The sequence below is a fragment of the Carassius auratus genome, unplaced genomic scaffold (genome assembly GCF_003368295.1).
Source record: "Carassius auratus strain Wakin unplaced genomic scaffold, ASM336829v1 scaf_tig00013759, whole genome shotgun sequence".
NCBI classification, from domain to species: domain Eukaryota; kingdom Metazoa; phylum Chordata; class Actinopteri; order Cypriniformes; family Cyprinidae; genus Carassius; species Carassius auratus.
In genome coordinates, this window is record NW_020524439.1 from 1 (window position 1) to 6,282 (window position 6,282).

The following is a 6,282-nucleotide window of genomic DNA, read 5'->3' on the forward strand; positions in this document are numbered from 1 at the left end:
GAAAAAACATATAGATGTAAGTAATGCCTTTGCATGCATCACATCTCTCACCAATTTCTGACTGGTGCTTACTCCACTTACTGGTGGCTTACTGGTGTTTAATTTACTGAAACCTGTTTTATAGGAGCTTTTGCATTCAATGATTATGGAGGAAGAGGCCCTAAGACATCGCATCAAAACCGATGTCATTACCTTCCAGAAACAACTGGATACACTGTGCTTGGAACTGGGCCTCGAACCATACAAAGTATGGAGTGACGTGACGTGTGAAGTATTGTCTTTTAGTAATCAGGCATCATAAACTATTGATGCTTGTCTGAAATTTGTCAATGTCTAGTTATGGAAAACTCCCCCTTTTTTTTTTTACTGATCGTTATCCTGTAAACTTTTCTAGTTGGAGCAAGACCTTACAGTTCTCCAGATGGAGAAGAACCTGCGGTGCCATGTTGAATCTCTTCTGAAGGAGAAGAATGAACGTTTACGAGAGCTGACTGATTTGAAGAAGCAGGACGAGGATTTGTGCGTAACTTTGTGCTCTACGCCATATTACATCCCATCGGGAAGTGTGCCTTCTCGAACCCAGCTGCAGGAACTCCAGGAGCATGTTGAGAAACTCGTCAAAGAAAAAGTATCTATCCCTTTTCTTTTTGGAACCGTTCTGATCACTCATGAGTTTCTGTTCTGGATGCTTTCATGACTTAAGCTCTCTGTTTGTAGGCGAGCAGGGAAAAGGTGTTCTCTGGGCTCAGGAAGGACATCAGGAGTCTGATGGACGAGATGGGTCATGAACCAGAGAGCAGTCTGGAACGGGAGTCCATCTGCCCCGACACTGATATTTTTCTGCTCACGCATGATAATATCAAAGCCTTGAAACTGCTGCTCAGCCAGGTGCTATTATTATTTTTTCTTTCAAAAAACAAAGTATATATATATATATATATATATATATATATATATATATATATATATATATATATATATATATATATATATATATACACACACACAAACCTTTTTTATTTATTTTTTTATTTTTTTTACAATTTTTATTTTATTTTTTATAATAATAAAGAATGGCTTGGATAATATGGCTTCTAAATGCATTGCATGAGCTAGCAGTGCCATCTAGTGGCTGTGTTAGAACAAGCTTAGCATCTTATCCATGTTCCAAAATGAAATCTCACCAAGCACCAAATGAAAAAATTGCAAATAAAAATTGCCTATACAAGTATAAATAGACAAGTGATAACTATTATTCTTATTGTACTAATAATTGATATTTATACCACACAGCTTGAAATGAAAAAGGAATCCTTGATTTCAGCCCGAGACAATCTCAAAGAGCGAGCTACGAGCCTGTGGAATCGTCTGAGTTGTCCTGAGCCGGAAGGCGAGGCGTTCCGAGAGGCTGCCATGAGCACTCTATCTGATGATATCAGACGGGTGAGAGCTTTTCATGTAACCCACAGGATGTCCTATCAGGGATCTTAAATCTCCATGTGGTTTACCAACAAGTGCTAATGGAGTGCATTTCCTCTTGCAGTGGCAGGGCTATGTGGAACATCTGGAGGAGCTGCAGATGGCTCAACTGGAGGAGGTGGTTGATAAGGTCCGACAAGAGCTTGTGGCTCTGTGGGACAAATGCTTGTTTGGACCAGAACAGAGAGAGCCGTTCAGTGTACACTTCTTTGATGGTAAGTTGCCTGAACCTTGATATTCTAATTTAAAGGCAGTCAGGTAACTTTATATTATTAAATTAATTTCAATTCCCAGCAAAAAACGATGTATGATTTAAAAGTATAGTTCACCCAACAATGAAAACCTGTTCCCACTCAGACTATCCAAAATGTAGATGAATTAGTTTCTTCATCCGAACAAATCCAGATGAAAAAAAAAAAAGATGTTTTATTGATGACCAACCCTGATTAAAACCTTTAAAAAAAAAAAAAAAGACAAACTGATTCTTTGCCAATAGAAAATGGCTCTAACTTCATTCTGGTTGAACAGATCACTTAACACGCGATGGAGCATGCCTTGCCCTCCCATGACACTGAAGGCTGCTGAGAAATGAAGTCTTTTCTATGAGCAGGTAGACAGCCCATACTGGAGGACCTGGGAGAAATGGGAAGAGGAGACTGGGCTCTCTTTCAAGAGTTTGAGGTTCACACAGACATCTCACAAGTCCCATGCTTAAAGGTCAACTTAACCTTATTATGGTGGTTTCCACCCGTGTCATTTTGTTCTGTTTTGCTTACCAGAGAAAGGCTGCAGATCCCAATCGCTTCAGTAACAGAGGAGGATCTCTGCTCAAAGAGAGTAAGGACAGGGCCAAAGTGCAGAAACTGCTTCCAAAGGTACTTGCACATTTTCTGTTAAAGGATTTTTTTTTTTGGACCATTTAATTTTTATCTTAAAAGGATAGATCATAGATTACGCAAAAGCAAAAAAATTGTCTGACTCTAAATAGACAGCAATGTGAATACCATGTTCAGGCCAAGAAAGGTAGTAAAGACATCACCATCTAACTAATAACAGCAATTATTTTAGCTTTCTTTGTGCATTAGAAGTATTCTTGTAGCTTCATGAACTCAAGGTGCCCCTATTACACCATTTGCCCTTTCATGCAGTTTGTAAAATTTGAACCGTATGTGAATGTAAACAATCTGCAAAGCTGAAAGTGCATGATAATACATTTCTTTATTCTGGGAGGCAATAATCGACTCTCTACAGCAGTGGTTCTCAACCCGTGGCCCGTCACGAATTCAAATGAAGCACACCATGCTGAACACAACCACAAATATTTACTTTCAGTTTTACAATTCATTTAAGTTTTTACATTAAAAAATGTACCTAACAAATATAACTTATAATGTTTGTAAAATAATTTAGTTTTCCATTATTTTCAGACATGAGCAGACCTGTATCCTGCTTACATTTATCAAATGCTTCAATTCAATTCGAATGGTTATAAGCAGCCATTAGTTTGGTAAAATTGATCCTCAAAATGGCCAAATTTGTTATTTAGGCAGAAAAACTAAATGTGGAAAATGCCAAAGAAGGAACACATACAAACAAGAATAGTCACGTTATGAGAAGTGAAGGTAGGATAGCGCTGGACTTTCGGTTTGCCCAGCCACTCATTTGAAGATGTTAGGCAAAATGAAACACTCAAACTACACAGCAATCATCCTTAATTGCAGAAATGTGGCAAAACATCTCTGGAGAGTACCTCAGATTATTAAACTCGAAAGTGCAACACAGGCTACATTTGTGAACGCACATTTTCTGTGTCTTACAGACTGCAACTTACAAATCGCAGCTTCATTGTGGTGTTACTCCTTTCGAGCCGAATTTCACAAAAATGGTCTGCTCCCGACAGCGTCAGGTGTTTCATTGATCAGTAGAATTATTTATTTCAATGGATGTAATCAATTAGATATCATAATATTTAGTCTATAATATTATGAATCTGGTTGGTTTTTATCAGTGACATATGTAAATGATATGTGAGCAGCCCGTGAGACTTGCACTTGGACCATAGCGTGGCCCAGTAAAAAAAAAAGAAAAAAAAAAAGGATGAGAATCACTGCTTTACAGCCTAAACGAGTTGTTAGTCATTCAAATCCTACTTCTGTGATGGCTACACTTCACGGGGTAACAAGTTTGCATAATGCATATTAGCTGGCGGCAAACAACTTGACCCCACCCACAAACACGTCATTCTACTGATGACTGTTTCTCTAATCTCGGGTTAGAGTTTATTGCGGAATTCGCAAAACGCTTAATGTGGAAAGATGGATCAGTATCCTGTTTTGGACCAGCTGCTCCAGTGAATCACAACCTGTATGTATTAACAAATAATAGATGTTTATATTTTCTATTTTCAGATTACAGAACCATATCAGAGCGGAGCAGGCTCTCATAAAGGAGGGGTTTAGAGAGACAGAAGCTTTGAACTGCTTCGAATAAATTGTTTGAGAATCGCTGAAAAATGAGGCGATATTAAATATTTATTCAGAGAAAATGAAAAGCATTTTTTTTGACCATGCATGCATGTAATCCTATTGTTGGAGACTCCCCAAAACAATATTAGGAACCGTAAAATGACATAATAGTGGCGCTCTAAGGTGGAACCACTGATGTCAGATGGACTAAATTAACAGTGGCCTTACTAGCTTTCTGGGCTTTGAATGTGTCAGTTGCCTTGTCTATACAGAGTCAGAAAGCTCTTGGATTTCATCAAAAATGTCACAATTTGTGTTCTGAAGATGAACAAAGGTCTTACAGGTTTGGAATGATATAGGGAGCTAAGACCAGTTGAGGCTGTAATGTTTTCCCTTTGTCTATCTACACAAACAGCTGGAAGAGGAGTTAAGAAGCCGTGTGGAAGTTTGGGAAAAGAATCAGGGGACTTCTTTCCTTGTGCAAGGTCAAAGGATCATGGATTACATCTCCAGCCAGTGGGAAGAGCATCGCTTGCAGAAAGACAAGGAGAAGAATGAACGGGTGAGATTCCCTTGGTGCACACTCGTTTCCTTTCCTCACGTCTTAGCTCCACCCCCCATAGGATGAGAGGGAAGGATGCACGGAAAGGATATGAGGATGGAGCAATTAAAGGAAAGCTTCTTTGTACATTGGAATATTCTTAATCATTTCAAAGCATTCATCTGCTGTGCTTAAGTGATCTACCCTTATGTTGTTGAAGTTTGGCTATTTAATACAAGTCTTCAATATTTAATTCAATCTGAGTATTGAAAAGCACCCATAGAATATCAGATGGTGTAGACACAAGTGACCAGGCTTTATCGTACCTTGATACATTTACATACTTTGCTCAGGAATGCTTTTAATGATTTATTTTACTACATTGTGTCTTCCAGATGACAAAGAAAACCGAAACCTCTCAGTTTAAAACTCCAACAAAGAGACCCCTCGGAACAACATATACTACCCCCCACCCCTAACAAAATAAAAAGGTATCATTCCTCACTAAGAATGGATGTGCAAAAACAAGCCTTTGATCAAAATGCATAATCATCTTCCAATTGTTTCAGACGCCCAATATGTTGGCACCTCGCATTGCCGCCGGTGAGCAGCGTCAGTAGCTCCAGCAGCAGCAGCAGCAGTGGCGGCTCATCCACCACATTTCTGTGTGTGCCAGGAAGACCTCAACTCTCTGCCAAGGTTAAAACCATCTGCCTGGGGCATTCCAAACTCAATTCAAACTCTCTGATCAAAGCTGTTGGTTTGAAATCAGTCCAAAAGGATTGTGGTTAGACACAAGTTCAGGGTTAAAATAGAGAAGTTCCAAAAGCTAACACTAGATGACACTGTTGGCATCAACAATAATCAGTACTCTTGCGTAAAACTGGAGGTCAAGTTCTATCATCTGTACATGATGATACTCTTAATATTAAAGATCAGGGATGTTACTTAATATTTTTTTTTTCTTACTGTGGTCTAATAGAGGACCAAGACTACAGAAGCCAGTTCTGGCCCACGTGTGCCACTGCAGGAGTTCAACAGTGACAAGAAACTGCTTCCAATGAGCTACTCGGCCTTTACCGTAAGCCCAATCACTTTGAATTAAACCACTTCCCCGGATGTATATTAACTCCAAATGGAGCATCTGTGATGAGAAGGATGCTCATTTGTGACCACTAATTCCCCTAAGAGAGCTCATTACCATTTAAAGGCCCACACATAATAATGATTCAGTGTTCAGTTAGTAAAGATGTGTTAACATCTTTTGTCTTGTTTTCCTTTACAGAGCGAGCTGTCCAGGAAAGCCAACAATGATGCTTTTCTCAATTCAACCGTTAAAGACATGCTTTGATTGGACTGCCAACATTTGATACTTTTTTTTATTTATTTTTTTATGATGCTTAGGTCACAAATAATAATGTCAGGATTGAGACTGTACAGAATACAACTGTTCTCTGTGTTTACTTTTGACCAGTGCAGTGACTTTACAGAGACACTGTTTTGCTTGTTTTAAAAATCACAATTATATATATTTTTATCTTGCTTTATATTTTGGTCATAGTTTATACACCTAGTCAGATTCTGTATATATTAGCTCATTAAAGGTCAGTCATTTGCTTGTTAATATACAGCACTTTTAATAAAATGATTTTTATACATTTCAAAGTTGCCTTTTTTCTTATTACTCATTACTGCTCAAGAGTTTGGGCTTTAATTGAGATAGGATGCATTAACATTAACCAAATGGGAGAATAGAGACGTGTCTATTTCTATTTAAAATAAATGCTGTTCATTTGA

At 38.3% G+C, this 6,282-nt stretch overlaps 1 pseudogene; it reads left to right on the forward strand.

Annotated features, from left to right (window-relative positions):
- The first annotated feature begins 4 nt into the window (after nucleotides 1-4).
- On the forward strand, nucleotides 5-6,146 carry LOC113074128 (protein regulator of cytokinesis 1-like; annotated as a pseudogene).
- The last annotated feature ends 136 nt before the right edge of the window (nucleotides 6,147-6,282 follow it).